Below are 19,112 nucleotides of genomic sequence, written 5' to 3'. Positions count from 1 at the left end.
ATATGCAAGAATTGCAGCTGGTAACAGGAGCTACTTTGCACTGGTTAAAGTGTTTAAAGCAAGGAGCCTTAGCTGGGATCAGAAGCTGACAGTGTATCACACAGTAGTTATACCTGTGGTGTTGTATGGTTCGGAGACCTGGACTATGACACGTCTTGCTGAGATGGGAAAGGAAGATACTTAGGAACATCTATGGGCCAGTGAATGATAGGAATTTTTGGAGAATCAGAAATAATAAGGAGATCAGAGAGTTGTACAACAAACCAGATATCGTGACTGAAATAAAGAGTAATAAGACTGCATTGATTGGGACATGTAGAAAGAATGCTGGAGAACAGAACAGTCAAGACAGTTTTCAAAGGAAAACCCGGTTGATATCGTATAAGGGGCAGACCAAGGACCAGATGGCTAGACAAAATGGAAGAGGACTTGGCTAGACAAAATGGAAGAGCCAAGGCAGCCACCAGAGAAGAGTCGGCGGAGGTTGTCCAGGAGGCCAAGGCCCAACAAGGGCAGTAGTGCCAAGGAGTAGTAGTAGTAGTAGTAGTAGTATGTTTGTGGGGAAGGTATGAGATTAACCAAAGCTACTGTTGCTCAGTATGGTAGTACGTGGAGAAGGTATTAGACTGGGCAAATCTCTTGCATCTCGGACCATTCTATGTGGAGAGGTTCCCAGTTTGAGAATTCTAGGCTGGCCATTCGAGACAGTATGTTGATGATATGATATATATATCTGTGTGTGTGTGTGTGTGTGTGTGTGTGTGTGTGTGTGTTTTTGTCTGCACTGTACAGATCAAGTGAGGCCAAAGCCCTCAATTCCAGTGTCATTCTGCTAGTTTCACTTTATTTCTGCAATGAAATATTTTGCATATTATTTGTGCCTACCTGCATGTGTAATGTCATATCATGATTGCCATATTGTATAAGCTTGAAACTGGTATGTCTGCCATCTTGATGATGTCCTAAGTCAAAGTCAATGTATGGTACTACAATCTTCAGTATCCTGTTCTTGGTTTATGTTAATGATCCACCATTTCATTTGTATTAGATCCATAATTAGCCCCATTTGCAAATGGCACAACCATTCTTCTGAAGACAAGCTAAAAAACATCAACATAGAAAATAATAAACAATATGTTTGTGAAAATTACTGTTTGATTTTGTACAAAGGGTTTAATTTTAAACTTTGGAAAAAATATAGATTATCCATCTCACCACCTATTTACATAGTGTGCCAACAAAAAATAATAAACAGGGTTGAATATTCTAAATTCTTAGGTATGCGTATTGGTAAAAACTTGAAAGCAGAAAAAGAGTTTAGGTTCAGTTGCAACTGTCATAAGAATAATTGCCAACTTTGTTGGTAATCAACAGAAGTCTGTAAGATAACATATTTTCATTCACTGGAATAATGTTCACGGGTAACTTCTCACTTTAGAGTTATGAGCAGCTTTCACTCATATAAATTTCACAAGCCTGTCTCTAAGCAGCTTGGAATATTAGCCACATTCTCATCCTACATGTATTCAGTTATGAAATCTGCTTTCAAAAAACCATCTGAGTTAAAAATAAAATGTATCCAAATTAAATATTCTAAATTCTTAGGTATGCGTATTGATAAAAACTTGAAAGCAGAAAAAGAGTTTAGGTTCAGTTGCATCTGTCATAAGAATAATTGCCAACTTTGTTTGTAATCAACAGAAGTCTGTAGATAACATATTTTCATTCACTGGAATAATGTTCACGGGTAACTTCTCACTTTAGAGTTATGAGCAGCTTTCACTCATATAAATTTCGCAAGCCTGTCTCTAAGCAGCTTGGAACATTAGCCACATTCTCATACTACATGTATTCAGTTATGAAATCTGCTTTCAAAAACCCATCTGAGTTAAAAATAAAATAACAGAAATATTCACACATACACCACTAGAAGGGAAAATGTCCTGCATTACCCTATGGTGAATCTATCTTTGGCACAGAAAAAGGTGGTATATGCAATTGTAAAAGTGGTTCATAATTTACCTAAAATAAAATGGCTCACAGATAGCAGAGGTGTTTTGAAATGTATACCTAAGATGTTTCTCCTCAACTACTCTCTCTATACTTTAAAAGTAATCTTGAATGCAAACAGTATTTTTTTACAGAAAAAAATCTTGTATCTAGCCAGAATGTCGTCATATGAATACCACATTTTTTTACTCACTGGAAAAAATAATCACAGAATGGCAAAAATATATCAAATGTATCCAAATTAAATAAAGGAAAAAGAGACACTGTGTAACGTTTGGCCTTTGTAGATGACATGGTTACATTAACAAACAAAAATGATAAAGCCAAACTACCATGAAATCTATAAAACCAGTCTCCAAATTTCCCATAAAAAACAAATCTCAGGATACACACACGAAATCAACAGGAAAACCATCACTGGAAGCACAGGATGGAAAAATCCCACAGGTCTCTCACCTCATGTACTTAGGAGAGCCCATCCAGCCCACAGGACTGAACACGATCTTCATCAATCTGACAAGGAATCACTACCACAAAAGAATGGTACCTCATAATGCAAAACTATGACACTATACCATGATTATTTTGGAAGGAGGAGTAGTTTAGTGTTTCATGTCCCGTTGACAACAAGGTTATTAGACACAAAGCACAAGCTCGGATTAGAGAAGGATGGGGAAGGAAATCAGCCATACCCTTTCAAAGGAACCAGCCCAGCATTTGCCTGAAGTGATCTAGGGAAATCACGGGAAACCTAAATCAGGATGGCCAGATGCGGGATTGAACCATTGTCCCCTGAATGCGAGTCCAGTGTGCTAACCACTGCGCCAGTTCACTCAATGATTATTTCAGAAGAAGCCTTGTATGCAGCAAAATCCACAGTAATTAGAAGGTTGACAAAAAGTCTTGAAATTTAGAAACAAGAATAAAAAGTTCTTAGAAAAACCTATGGTACTGTTCTCCAAGCTGGAACTTGGGTTTGTCAACCTACAGGCTAACTCTATGAAAAACAGTTTAATTTGGGAAAAGATGTCACGTGTTTGGATGGGTGAAAACAGACTCACTAAAACATTTTTTAACGTCATAAATGCAGCAAATTAAAGGCCAGTTGGATGGAAAAAAAGAACACAGGAAAACCTGGAATGATTGAAAATTTCAGAAGGAATTATCGACAAAAAATAATTAAAAAAATAAAATTAGATACTGGAAAATTGAACAAATCTCAAGAAAAGAAATAGGGAAAAAATGGACAGACCAAAGGAAGCAAAAACACAGGGAATTAATAAGGAGGTTTTGGGAAGAAGGAAAAAAAGAAAACAAGTGAAGCTGTCAAGTTCACATCCTCTCCTACAAGGGAATAATTGGAAAAAATATATATTCTATGTTTGATTCACTGACATTTTTATCGCCAACATTAATGGAATCAGATTAGCAAACGAGACATTAAAAGTAGTTTGGCTAGTTCCACGTTCCATGAATCACTTGCAAGATAAATCATAATGATGTGGAATGAGTCATTTTATATTCATATGACAAATTATTTTGTAAAAAAAGGTTACACGTACATCATTTGCATGTGTTTTTATTTTTAATTTTTTTTACAGCATACATATGTGAGTTAGTAATTCCTACCCACACCTTTTACACATTACAATAATAGAATTCATACTACAGAACAGGAGTGGTCAACAGGATACTTTATCAGCCTGTTTTCAAATTTTACTTTGCTTTCTGTCAGACATTATACATCACTGGGTAAGTGATCAAAAATTTTGGTGGCAGAAAAGACTCAATAATACTTTTTTGGACATTATTTAGGCTGCTATTACATCTGTTGCCGTATGAATGTTTGGACTGATTGCAACAAATGGCTCTGAGCACTATGGGACTTAACTTCTGAGGTCATCAGTCCCCTAGAACTTAGAAGTACTTAAACCTAACTAACCTAAGGATAACACACACATCCATGCCTGAGGCAGGATTCGAACCTGCGACCGTAGCGGCCACATGGTTCCAGACTGTAGCACCTAGAACCGCTCGGCCACCCCAGCTGGAGATTGCAACACTATTCTCAACCAGTAAGGGGGAAAGATATGACAAACCACGGTGTCACTATACTATCAAGCCCATAAAATCTTGGTATATCTAGGAAAATATTGTGATTAACACAGTCGAATGCCTTACATACATCACATAAAATGCCAAATAGCGCAATTTTGTTATTTAATGCTTTTAATATCTGGTGAGTGGACATTAGAGAAATAGCTTGAATGTGGTTCACAGAACCCTCTGCCAGGCACTTAATTTTGAATTGCAGAGTAATCATGTTGGTGTATATGTACCGAGGATATCATTATTGCTCAGGTTGGATACTATTCTAGAATATATCTTCTGAAAAATTTATTAACTGGGCAGCAAAACAACTTACAACTGCCAAAATAGGGAGGATACAAAATGTAGGCTGATAACAGAGGGAAAAGCATTTCTGAAAATGAGAAATTTCTTAAGACTGAATATATTTCTGACACGGATAAGTATCTTCTTAGGGTTTATGACTGGGATGCAGCCTCAAAGGGGAAGCAAAACACATCCAAAAATGTGTTAGGTACTTCTTATCGGCCAGTAATTTGCATTGGCTGAATAGGTTACAGAACTCATACCTACAATGGTCCCAAACAAAAAATTAATTGTGCAAATGCATACACCACTAAAACACCACAAAATCATAGGTTTACATCCATGAGATCTGAGACTGGAATGTGTATTTGGAGAAGAGTCTGTCTAAAAAAACCAGAAAATGGTATTAGTACACCCAAGCTGTAACAAAAAGTGAAAACCATATTACTGTGTATTTGCAGAATCAACATCATTGGTTGCATTTATACAACTGCACTCTACTGATCATAAAATGGTACTGAACCCTAACTCAAGAGTAGTGAATAAGGACTATGCATCATAACATGAAATGATTACATATGGCACAAAAAAAAACACTGCATACATTCAGTTGTGACAGTTAAGTATAGCTGTTTGTTTATTTTGTAATGGTCACAGGTTCAACTAACTACAATATCAGCAAAAAAATCAAACAGGCTAAGTCAAGGGCAGTACAGGACACATATAATTATAATATATTCCTGAAATTGTATGGGGGTGATCTGCAATAACTGATGAAAACTTCACAAGCCAACATCGCTAAAACAAGTATTCTTATTGTTTGATGGTTTTCAACAGTCATGTTGTCCTTATCGGATCATATGCTTTAAAAAATTATAACATATTGTCTAAAGTTCTAGGATCAAAACCAAGTGATGCTCTTAAATGTATTTTCCAGCTCCTCAAAATAAATTTTGACAACTGCTTCCCATCCGTAGTGATAAAGAATCCCTGAGACACACTTCAAAGTAAAATAAAAATAGGTCGGGATAAACCATGGTACACTCCCAAGCTGCAAAACATTAAGTGTATTATTTTGCTGCCATATGACTCAGCTAAAACAGCAACAGCTGCCAGGGCCAAAGATATGTTTCATTCTTATTATCTGAAAGATACAAGAATGTAAAGGAAGGAAGCAGAAGCAGCCATATAATGTTAGGTTTCTTTCTGATGCCCACAACCCATGCAAAGCGGGCATCAGTTAAAGAATACAGGAAAAGCCCTGATTCCCCATTAAATGCTTGCAGCCCTGATGATTTTAGCAGACATTTTATTGATGTTGTTGGGAATAATGTGGCTGGAGTAATAAATTTTAGAAATTGATATTACAAGCAATATAAAGCATTAGCAACAGTTACGCCTTGACGAGGTGGAAGATCACAGAGTTGTTGTTGTTGTGGTCTTCAGTCCTGAGACTGGTTTGATGCAGCTCTCCATGCTACTCTATCCTGTGCAAGCTTCTTCATCTCCCAGTACCTACTGCAACCTACATCCTTCTGAATCTGCTTAGTGTATTCATCTCTTGGTCTCCCTCTACGATTTTTACCCTCCATGCTGACCTCCAATACTAAATTGGTGATCCCTTGATGCCTCAGAACATGTCCTACCAACCGATCCCTTCTTCTAGTCACGTTGTGCCACAAACTTCTCTTCTCCCCAATCCTATTCAATACTTCCTCATTAGTTACGTGATCTACCCATCTAATCTTCAGCATTCTTCTGTAGCACCACATTTCAAAAGCTTCTATTCTCTTCTTGTCCAAACTATTTATCATCCATGTTTCACTTCCATACATGGCTACACTCCATACAAATACTTTCAGAAACGACTTCCTGACACTTAAACCTATACTCGATGTTAACAAACTTCTCTTCTTCAGAAATGCTTTCCTTGCCATTGCCAGTCTACATTTTATATCCTCTCTACTTCGACCATCATCAGTTATTTTGCTCCCCAAATAGCAAAACTCCTTTACTACTTTAAGTCTCTCATTTCGTAATCTAATTCCCTCAGCATCACCCGATTTAATTCGATCACATTCCATCAGCCTTGTTTTGCTTTTGTTGATGTTCATTTTATATCCTCCTTTCAAGATACTATCCATTTCGTTCAACTGCTCTTCCAAGTCCTTTGCTGTCTCTGACATAATTACAATGTCATCGGCGAACCTCAAAGTTTTTGTTTCTTCTCCATGGATTTTAATACCTACTCTAAATTTTTCTTTTGTTTCCTTCACTGCTTGCTCAATATAGAGATTGAATAACATCAGGGAGAGGCTACAACTCTGTCTCACTCCCTTCCCAACCACTGCTTCCCTTTCATGTCCCTCGACTCTTGTAACTGCCATCTGGTTTCTGTACAAACTGTAAATATCTTTTCACTCCTTGTATTTTACCCCTGCCACCTTCAGAATTTGAAAGAGAGTATTCCAGTCAACATTGTCAAAAGCTTTCTCTAAGTCTACAAATGCTAGCAACGTAGGTTTGCCTTTCCTTAATCTAGCTTCTAAGATTAGTCGTAGGGTCAGTATTGCCTCACGTGTTCCCATATTTCTACGGAATCCAAACTGATCTCCCCCGAGGTCAGCTTCTACTAGTTTTTCCATTCGTCTGTAAAGAATTCGCGTTAGTATTTTGCAGTCGTGACTTATTAAACTGATAGTTCGGTAATTTTCACATCTGTCAACACCTATTTTCTTTGGGATATGGATTATTATATTCTTCTTGAAGTCTGAGGGTATTTCGCCTGTCTCTTACATCTTGCTCACCAGATGGTAAAGTTTTGTCAGGACTGGCTCTCCCAAAGCTGTCAGTAGTTCTAATGGAATGTTGCCTACTCCTGGCGCTTTGTTTCGACTCAGGTCTTTCAGTGCTCAGTCAAACTCTTCACGCAGCATCATATCTCCCACTTCATCTTCATCTACATTCTCTTCCATTTCCATAATATTGTCTTCAAGTACATTGCCCTTGTATAAACCCTCTATATACTCCTTCCACCTTTCTGCTTTCCCCTCTTTGCTTAGAACTGGGTTTCCATCTGCGCTCTTTATATTCATACAAGTGGTTCTCTTTTCTCCAAAGGTCTCTTTAATTTTCCTGTAGGCAGTATCTATCTTACCCTAGTGAGATAATCCTCTACATCCTTACATTTGTCCTCTAGCCAGCCCTGCTTAGTCATTTTGCACCTCCTGTCGATCTCATTTTTGAGATGTTTGTATACCTTTTCGCCTGCTTCATTTACTGCATTTTTATATTTTCTCCTTTCATCAATTAAATTCAATATTTCTTCTGTTACCCAAGGATTTCTACTAGTCCTCGTCTTTTTACCTACTTGATCCTCTGCTGCCTTCACCACTCCATCCCTCAAAGCTACCCATTCTTCCTCAACTGTATTTCTTTCCCCCATTCCTGTCAATTGTCCCCTTATGCTCTCCCTGAAACACTGTACAACCTCTGGTTTAGTCAGTTTATCCAGGTCCCATCTCCTTAAATTCCCACCTTTTTACAGTTCCTTCAGTTTTAATCTACAGTTCATAACCAACAGATTGTGGTCAGATCTGCCTCTGGAAATGTCTTACAATTTAAAACACGGTTCCTAAATCTCTCTCTTACCATTATATAATCTATCTGAAACCTGTCAGTATCTCCAGGATTCTTTCATGTATACAATCTTCTTTTATGATTCTTGACCCAAGTGTTAGCTATGATTAGGTTGTGCTCTGTGCAAAATTCTACCAGGCGGCTTCCTCTTTCGTTTCTTACCCCCAATCCATATTCACCTACTACGTTTCCTTCTCTCCCTTTTCCTACTGATGAATTCCAGTCACCCATGACTATTAAATTTTCGTCTCCCTTCACTATCTGAATAATTTCTTTTATTTCATCATACATTTCTTCAATTTCTTCGTCATCTGCTGAGCTAGTAGGCATATAAACTTGTACTATTGTGGTAGGCGTGGGCTTTGTATCTATCTTGGCCACAATAATGTGTTCACTATGCTGTTTGTAGTAGCTTACCCGCATTCCTATTTTCCTATTCATTATTAAACCTACTCCTGCATTACCCCTATTTGATTTTGTGTTTATAGCACTGTAGTCACCTGACCAGAAGTCTTGTTCCCAGAGGACATAGTAAAAATCATGAAAGATTTTAAATGCTCCATTTGCAAAGATGTAAAGACCAGAGAAAAATTGTGTCACAAAATTTTAACCTTGGATAACTGATGCCAGTAGGAACCAAAATTACTAATGTTGTGTAGGTCGACAATGTACAATTTTTAAACTACGGAAACTTGGTGCCACATACTCCAATTGGCAGTGGGATTGCCCTTTTGCCCTTCGTCGGTTGACGGGCAGTGCTATGGTTGTCCGAGTTCACACATGCAAACATCCCTCCGACCTTCACTGCCCCAACGTGATACACACACGTGTCAATTGGTAGAATGCTGTATGTCTCCACCTCACGTCAGAGGCATTCATTCACATGTAAGCTTCGCTTCGGAGCACACACATCACATGCGATTTACTCATACAGTAAGCATGGCAGCACAGTATTAGTTTGAAGAACAATGAGATATGGTTTTTATTTATGGACTAGCTGACAGTAATGTGCATGAAGCTCGACGGTCATATGAGGAACATTACCCAGAAAGACACCACCCACACCTGCAACCATTTACAGCAATTCACCGGCTACTTGGCGAAAAAGGCTCGCATGCAGGATATCATGGTGATGCCGGAAGACCTCGAACACAATGGGATATTGCATTTGGAAAGACTGTTTTGAGGAATGACGGGACAGTATCCATTTAGTTTCCACCCTGTCCAAAGCCAAAATCCTGTGGTGGACAATGAAGACAGGCTAAGGTTCTGCCGTTGGTTTCTGCGACATGTTGCACGAGATCCCGACTTCCCCGCCACTGTGTTGTCTACCGACAATTGCACCTTCCATCAGGATGGCCTTTACAACACTCAAAACATTCATTACTAGGCAAGGGGAAATCCTAATGTCACATAAGTCCACAGACACCAGGAACGATTTTTGCTCAACATTTTGGCAGGCACTGTGGGTGACCATTTGATTGGGTCAGTCCATCTACCTCCTCGACTTGCCAGGGCAAATTACCATCACTCCTTGCAAGAAAGTCTACCCGACCTACTGGAAGATGTTCCCCTGGACATAGGGCTATGCATACGCTTGCAGCACGATGGGGTGCCCGCACATAACAGTCATGCTGTGCATGGATATTTAAACGATCTCTTTGACGGCCTGGTAATTGGCAGAGGTGCTCGTAGGACATGGTCCCCACAATCACCAGCCCTCACGCCACCAGACCTTTTACTGTGGGGATTCTTCGAGGTTCCAGTTCAAACACCCAGACACGACCCACCTAGAAATGAAGAGGAATTAATGGATCGCATTCAACATGCCACCAATCACATCAGAGCTATGCCAGGAATCTTTGAAAGAGTTTGGCGAAACACTGTTCGACATTACGAAGCTTGTGTTGCATCCGAGGATTGCCAGCTCGAGCATCTGCTTTAAGTAAACAAGGTCATAGCTAGAAAAAAGGCCCTTCTCAGAACCGACATAATTTGTAAAAGACTTTCTGTATGCGAACTGACAGCTGTTGATGGGTTTGTTCCCGGTACGTCTTATCATGACACTACAATGGATATGTTGGGATCCCGGCAGATTCGCCTCAAGAGTGGAAGGCTGGTGCACTACCACAGAGCATGGGGGCCACTCAGATACATCACGATCTCCGGCAGGCAAAGCATTCACAGTCGTGTGTTGTCTGGAGCATCCGGTAACATGGCAATCCCACAGCCAATTAGAATGCATGGTGCCAAGTTTGCGTAGTTCAAAAATTGTGTGTTGTCAGCCAACACAATATAAGTAATTTTGGTTCCTACTGGCATCAGCTATCCAGGGTTGAAATTTCGTGACACAATTTTTCTCCACCCTATATATGGCATGATGTGTGCTGAATTGAAGAAAACAGTATTTGACATCGCTGAAACCTTGGTTGCTGCCATTAACCAGTGCCTTGGGGTTGGTATTTTTGCAGACTTCTTAAACCGGCAAAGACAGTACCAGTGTATAAACAAAGTGATCGTAACAGTCCAGCCAGATATAGACCAATTTCCATAATACCTATACTAGCGAATGTGATTGAAACTATAATGACGAATCAACTGTTGTGTTATTTCAAAAACAACAGCCTGTTCCTGGACAACCAACAAGGACTTTGAAGAGGTAAATGTAGATTTACTACAATGTTTGGTGTAATAAGAAAAATAGTGGATGCATTTGAAGAAAAGAACTGCAGGGCTTCAGTTCTTTGTAATCTAAACAAGGCATTCGATTGCATTTTTTGTAAGATACTATTAGAAAAATTACAGTATAAAGGGTGTCACTTTTGAAACTGTCATCTTACCTAAGAGACTGGTGGCAAAGTGTCTGTATCCAAGTTGGTTGGTTTAAAGAGGGGGGAAGGGACCAAACTGCATGGTGATCGGTCCCTGTACCCAGGGAGCAATGTCTTGTGAAAAGGCACTTGAACACTGTGAATCACACAGCTCCATACTTGTCCATCTGCTGTTTTTAATATTGGTCAATGACTTAAGATGTGACAACCATGCTCTGCTCTTTGCAGATGATACAACATTAATGATTAAGCGTAGAAATTCAGCTGAGACACTAAAGGATGCCAATATTCTTTTTGAAATAGACTAATGAGTGCGCTCAATCAACAGCCACTATATTCTGTAAATGAATTTTTCTCTATAAGTAGGATTCTAAACTGGTCAACATGATACCATCACATGTGAAGCCACAAACTGGAAACATTTAAGAGCTGTACAGTGTTGTTTACTACCATTATTTATAACATCAGTGTTGTGTAATGCTTCTTGTCCGTTATCCTACTTTTAGTAGTAGTTTCAAAATATAAATGCTAAGATGTGATGTAATCTATTCGGCCATGGAGGGTAAACGATGCTCACTTAGTAATAGTAATATTTTAACGCATAAGATCCGATGATGACAGCATGCCTCTCTCGAATCTTGGACTATGAAGTTTTCTGCTGTTAGCAGTTCATTGGTAATCGTGTCACATTTCCTTTGTAAAATGATGTTTACTACGCCAACGAGTAAGTAACGCTAACCGTCTTGGTAATAACCTGCGGCCGAGAGCAACCACAAACTGTTGGACTGAACACCAAGTTCGGTAAGCTAGCAATTATTTCTATGCAATAAATTACTTTGATTCTAACACTTTCAAATGTGGCGCCAACCAAACCAAGGAAAATTTGTGACGTCAAATAGAATCTGATGCCTTAAGTGATGAAAAAGGCGTTCAACAGGTGCAAATTTTAACTTATTCATCTAGTACAGACAATAGATCACGGTTTAAGCTTATGTCGAATATTGAGAGATCTATCATGTCAACATAAGTTAGCACGTGCTACTGCCAACCAAAAGAACAAAAAAACAAAGCATAAATCCAACATACCTCTATACACAAGTTGACACCTACACAGTAACAAATATTGAGCCTGTTACTGCATAACATTAATAACAAGTCCTCCTTGCCTGTACACAAACCACACGTTCCCACTGTCTCTCACACACATCTCAGAGATCACACTTATCGCACTGTGCTTGTACCACAACAACCAGTGTTGCCAGATCCAAAAAAATAAAATCGAAGGTTTAATAAAGCCGGGTTCGCACCTGCAACGAAGGTGTCGCCACAGCTAGCGGCATACTCCAGTTAAATGTGTAAACTCCCAGTTTTTAGTGGCGCAACTCACGAGACGCATCTTTCGTCACGTCACAGAAAGTTCAGCTTGATTGTATTTTGTTGAGCCACTTTCTACATCTACATCTACATCCATACTCCGCAAGCCACCTGACGGTGTGTGGCGGAGGGTACCTTGAGTACCTCTATCGGTTCTCCCTTCTATTCCATTCTCGTATTGTTCGTGGAAAGAAGGATTGTCGGTATGCCTCTGTGTGGGCTCTAATCTCTCTGATTTTATCCTCATGGTCTCTTCGCGAGATATACGTAGGAGGGAGCAATATACTGCTTGACTCTTCGGTGAAGGTATGTTCTCGAAACTTTGACAAAAGCCCGTACCGAGCTACTGAGCGTCTCTCCTGCAGAGTCTTCCACTGGAGTTTATCTATCATCTCCGTAACGCTTTCGCGATTACTAAATGATCCTGTAACGAAGCGCGCTGCTCTCCGTTGGATCTTCTCTATATCTTCTATCAACCCTATCTGGTACGGATCCCACACTGCTGAGCAGTATTCAAGCAGTGGGTGAACAAGCGTACTGTAACCTACTTCCTTTGTTTTCGGATTGCATTTCCTTAGGATTCTTCCAATGAATCTCAGTCTGGCATCTGCTTTACCGACGATCAACATTATATGATCATTCCATTTTAAATCACTCCTAATGCGTACTCCCAGATAATTTATGGTATTAACTGCTTCCAGTTGCTGACCTGCTATATTGTAGCTAAATGATAAAGGATCTATCTTTCTGTGTATTCGCAGCACATTACACTTGTCTACATTGAGATTCAATTGCCATTCCCTGCACCATGCGTCAATTCGCTGCAGATCCTCCTGCATTTCAGTACAATTTTCCATTGTTACAACCTCTCGATACACCACAGCATCATCCGCAAAAAGCCTCAGTGAACTTCCGATGTCATCCACAAGGTCATTTATGTATATTGTGAATAGCAACGGTCCTATGACACTCCCCTGCGGCACACCTGAAATCACTCTTACTTCGGAAGACTTCTCTCCATTGAGAATGACATGCTGCGTCCTGTTATCTAGGAACTCCTCAATCCAATCACACAATTGGTCTGATAGTCCATATGCTCTTACTTTGTTCATTAAACGACTAAGGGGAACTGTATCGAACACCTTGCGGAAGTCAAGAAACACGGCATCTACCTGTGAACCCGTATCTATGGCCCTCTGAGTCTCGTGGACGAATAGTGCGAGCTGGGTTTCACATGACCGTCTTTTTCGAAACCCATGCTGATTCCTACAGAGTAGATTTCTTGTCTCCAGAAAAGTCATTATACTCGAACACAATACGTGTTCCAAAATTCTACAACTGATCGACGTTAGAGATATAGGTCTATAGTTCTGCACATCTGGTCGACGTCCCTTCTTGAAAACGGGGATGACCTGTGCCCTTTTCCAATCCTTTGGAACGCTACGCTCTTCTAGAGACCTACGGTACACCGCTGCAAGAAGAGGGGCAAGTTCCTTCGCATACTCTGTGTAAAATTGAACTGGTATCCTATCAGGTCTAGAGGCCTTTCCTCTTTTGAGCGATTTTAGTTGTTTCTCTATCCCTCTGTTGTCTATTTCGATATCTACCATTTTGTCATCTGTGCGACAATCTAGAGAAGGAACTACAGTGCAATCTTCCTCTGTGAAACAACTTTGGAAAAAGACATTTAGTATTTCGGCCTTTAGTCTGTCATCCTCTGTTTCAGTACCATTTTGGTCACAGAGTGTCTGGACATTGTGTTTTGATCCACCTACCGCTTTGACATAAGACCAAAATTTCTTAGGATTTTCTGCCAAGTGACAGTATTTCGAAACACACGCATTCTGTCGCAGTTATCGTGCAATAATTGCTGCTGCAGCCTACTCCATTCTATTTCATTGTGTTTTTATTTTATTTTCGAAAAAAACTAAACAGTGGTCGGCATATACACTTTCGCAGCTTCTAGAACCACAAGAACAGCAACTTATGTTTGATTTTCTGCATCAGTGTGTGTGTGTGTGTGTGTGTGCTCAAACCCATGGCACATCCCATAAATGAAAAAGTAAATGAACTTAATAAATATAACCAAAAAAGGGAGTCGTATAAACTTCATAACTTGTGAGACCAAACATTGTATAAATTGTGTATTATGTGCGGAAATAGCCCTGGAGTGTGATGTGACAGCTGTTAAACTTAAAATTAGTTATTCGAAATACCTATACCGACGAATAGGTTCTAAAATGCGGAAATAGCTCCGGAGTGTGATGTGGCAGCTGATGAACTACAAATTATTTATTCGAAGTACCTGTGCCAACAAATAGGTTATAAAATCGTGGAAGAGTGGCGTGTCTGGTTATGATATTTACATGCCAACTGTTGGTTAGCTTGCGTTGCAGACAGCATTTTCGTCTCAGAGACTTATTTCTTTCATAAATGCTTTTGTTTCTCCTGATTTATCCCTGTTCCAAATATATTTTCGTGTCCAACACTAAGGTTCCCTCTTCCTCGTGTATTACTCTTCTCGCAGCTCTAAGGCCATACCCGCCAATATGATTTCAATTGACACCATACTGAAAGCTGTGTAACAACATAGAATTTGTGGCGTCCTGTGTGTACAGTAGCCTTAAGCTGTGGCGCCACATCAGATGTGCATGTCATCCCAGATTAAGAAAAATTTGGACGATCGTGGAGAAAAGATAGTATTTTATAACTGTGCTATAAAAATGCTTCAATAACGATATAAAATATGTTAAGAGGAGGGAAATAAAATCCGTTAAATTACTGTAATGAACTTACACTATATCTCTGAAACGCTCGTTTGTCAGCAGCCAGTAGATAACGATTATTAAACATCACTTTGTTAACGAGGATTTCACACTATTACACAACTCTTATATCTATATTTCATAATTAAAACGCTTTGAAAATATAAGTTGGTCCCAGTTTGATCTTCCTGCTTAATGTTAAGGTTATTTATCTATCTCCTCTGGTACAGTTTTCTACATATCACCATTCATTAGTTTGATAAATTCAGCTCTTACACTGAAGCCTTGATAGACATAGGTTTTTCTTGGCCACATGGAATGCAGAAGCCCTGAAACTGTTCCACTTGTCAATCGATTTCTTGTCTTAGTTCTCATTCTGTCAATGGAAGAAAATACTATTTCAACACTAACCGATGAATGAGGCATACACAAAAATGAGATCATTAAGTTAGATAATTTTGAAAACATTGACTCTCTGTCCCCCTTCTTTGTACCTCGGGCCACAATCCAGAACACTGTTGGAACTGTGTTGATAATGTGAATGTCAGTATTTCGCAGCTTTCTCTAGTCTGTATCCAGCTGTTGTAATTTGTAGTCTCCAACTAAATTCGGAAACTGTGATGCAGGACCAAACAATGATGGAATAGATTTATTCTTTACAATTTCAGTATCAAGAGCTTCTAAGTCCTTCAACAGATTGTCACCCAAATGAAATCTCTTATATATTTTTTCAACACTTTCGATGCAGAAGTCTAAGCATTGAAGCTTGAAATCTTTCAATTCTTGGTTGCTTAGGTTTTGGTTACTGTGAGAGAAGTTTTAGAACCAAAATAAATATCATCTACTAGTTTAAATTACTTTGATTTTTATACTGAACGTTTCACAACAATATCTTAGAAAGGTATTAATCTTTTATGAAGCACTCAAAAATTGTTGCCCATGTACTAGCTACATCATGGTAAATAATATGAATTTGTGGTGATTCACTCTGCATTTTCAGATTCAATTTTTTTAATCAGGGTAGTATGAAATCCAAAAATTGAAGAAACAGTTTTGTTGTTGGATCGTTCTGTATTTGCAGTATAGTTTCACAGGCAAGAAGTTATTACTCAACATGGCATTGGTAAAATAGGGCTTTAAAGTCTCATATTTCTCCAGAAGTTTTTAAGAATAGCATAGAGTGTTTGACATGGATGTAGTGGCTTGTGACATTATACATTTACAAAATCTTGAAATTCCCTCAGCTCAACTACAAAAATAGGACTTGACTGAAAATAGCTGTAAACATTTGTTGCGTGATCTTCAATACCTATATGCAATTTGAGGCATGCACAGGAAGCAGAAAGTGCAAATGAACGACATATGCATTTCATTGGGAAAAGTTGTGGTATTTCCTTCTTCAGCAATGTACATAATGAATTGTGGGCCCCCATCATTACATTTGCACAATCTGCACCAAAACCTAACATGTTTCGGCATGGTCGTAAAAAAAGTAACAATATCTTCATATAAAGTGTTGCTAGTAGCATAATTCAGAGAAATAAGTCAAAGGAACTCGTCATTAATGTTTACCATTTGTTATTACACACTCTGCCATACATAGATGTTTTATACAACCATTGTTAGTGGACCCATCTACAATAAGGAAAAATGTGTTTCTTTTGAGAAGTTCAGCGAGTTGAGTCAAACTTTCATTTACAGTCACACTGAAACTCGTTTGGGTAAATTATATTTTTAAAGACATGTATGTTCCGTTTCTGACAATGATTGTATTCTAATTGAGAACAAATAAAAACATAAATCTGAACAGAAAATTAATTACTCCTCCCACAAATTATAAATAAACAAATTCCCAACCATCTGACTGCGAATTTTAATATATCCTCTAACGGCTACTAACAACTCTTTTGCAATGCTTCTGTACCAACAGGCAACTTACCTCATTTTGCCACTGTAGCTGTGTCATCAGCAACATGCTAATATATTTCAAAAATCAATACTGTGATCCATGCAGAGTGAAATGCATAAACTAATTGCAACAATTACTGCCATACTTTTATACGTAGAAATTGAATGATGTAAAGAAAAATGAAAGAAATCAATAAAAACTTTTAATTTACTATATATGACATAACTGCTGGCAAACTTTACACAGACTTTTAATTATTCCAAAATGTCTATACTCAATAAACACATTTCTGGCCACAACAAAGGTACAGATATTACCCTGAGTGTATCCATACACAAATCTGAGAAAATCCTTCCAGTGTACAAGCAACCAACAACAATGTGCAGTAAGAAGTCAGACTACCAAGAGATTCTCAATTAATACTAAAGTCTCCTCTGGCAGCACAAGCACAATCATGGTAGGCTGCAATCTCTCATATCACATGGCTTCTGTCAACCACAACCTGGATCTAACCATTTCTGACTCCCATCGACAACTGCTTGCTCACTACCACCTGCAATAATAAAATCTCAGATACAGAGTTGTGTATGCAAACAGCAGAATCATAGATGTCCAACTTCCAGCTTTATTTATAAGAACAGTAAATTTTGATCTCTTACACCAGACGTGCCTTCCAGTTTCAGAATCTGCACACACTGTCTTTATCAGGTTGGGTAAGTGCTCAACTACAGTTATTACTGGTACATCACGTTTAAAAACAAAACTAGCGAGACATATATCACCTTCCTTGATATTTTCACTTAATTTCATTTAACACTCACAGAAGGCACTCAATTATATTAAAATTTTCACAACAGTACTACATTGTTTCACATGTTTCTTTGTTGTGATATGTTTCTTCACATCACTTTTTCCGGATGTCAAATTCAAGTGTTGGTCACACATGGAAGAATACTGTAAACAAAAAAAGGAATCCTGTTACTTTTACTTAACCACCTATGAAAAGAGGTTCAGTTTCAAAATCAAATAAAATGGTTCAAATGGCTCTGAGCACTATGAGACTTAACTTCTAAGGTCATCAGTCCCCTAGAATTTAGAACTACTTAAACGTAACTAACCTAAGGACATCACAAACATCCATGGCAGAGGCAGGATTCGAAACTGCGACCTTCGCGGTCGCGCGGTTCCAGACTGTAGCGCCTAGAACCGCTAGGCCAGGCTCATTTTCCCATTTTTTATATTATTCCATGCTGTATTTTGTCTGTTTACGTCTTACCACCCTCAGTGAGGCATCAGAATCACTACTTGTATCCATAATTAACTATTTAACATTCATCCTAAGTAGCCACCTAAACTGAGATGCTTTCAAAGAAAAGAAATTGTATACAGGTGCAACTGGCTTTGTTTTTTCTGGTCATCAGCGATTACCAAGAACAAGCAGAGGATTCATACAAATATAGGTGTTACTTCATATATGTAGTACCATGTACTACGTCATTAAAGATTAATTTATAAAGGAAAATTAAAAAACGGAAGATTTCAGAGGGACATCTTGTTTCCGACTGAACACAACTAATAGGAAGATCTTCCGACAAAGTGGAAGATCTGGCAATGTTGACAACAAAATACATCAGTAGAAGAGCGGAATTAACATGGGTCTACCAACATCCTCATCATCAGAGAACACCAAAATATCGGAAGCCCGAGGCCCGTATTACGATACAGAACAGAGGTTGACCGTAGCACTCCTAGTGTATCAGAGTCAACACAGGTAAATAAGTAACAGCGAGTAAAACACCTTTAGTACCAGTAACTATAGTTGCACTTCTAGGTAAAATACATTGAACACAACAATCAACCAACATTCATTACATACATGAAAACTCAGAGAGTACAATAGCACCTGAGAGGTCTATTATATTCCATATTTCACACGAAATGTATTGTTCACACAGTCCCAACACCCCCCTTTTGAACATATATTTTGTGGCTTGCCTTCACAAGATAAACCAAACAGACCCACAATCTTTTCAAACTTCTCTTCGTCAAAGGGTTTTGTCAGAAGGTCAGCCAACATGTCTTCTGTAAGCAGGTATTCCACAGCGATGTTCTATCGCTGTATGTGGTCCCGAATAAAATCAGTCCCTGTATGAGGGTAATCCCAAAAGTAAGGTCTCCTATTTTTTATAA

The sequence above is a fragment of the Schistocerca piceifrons genome, chromosome 5 (assembly GCF_021461385.2).
Source record: "Schistocerca piceifrons isolate TAMUIC-IGC-003096 chromosome 5, iqSchPice1.1, whole genome shotgun sequence".
Taxonomy (NCBI): domain Eukaryota; kingdom Metazoa; phylum Arthropoda; class Insecta; order Orthoptera; family Acrididae; genus Schistocerca; species Schistocerca piceifrons.
This window is presented reverse-complemented; position numbering follows the sequence as displayed.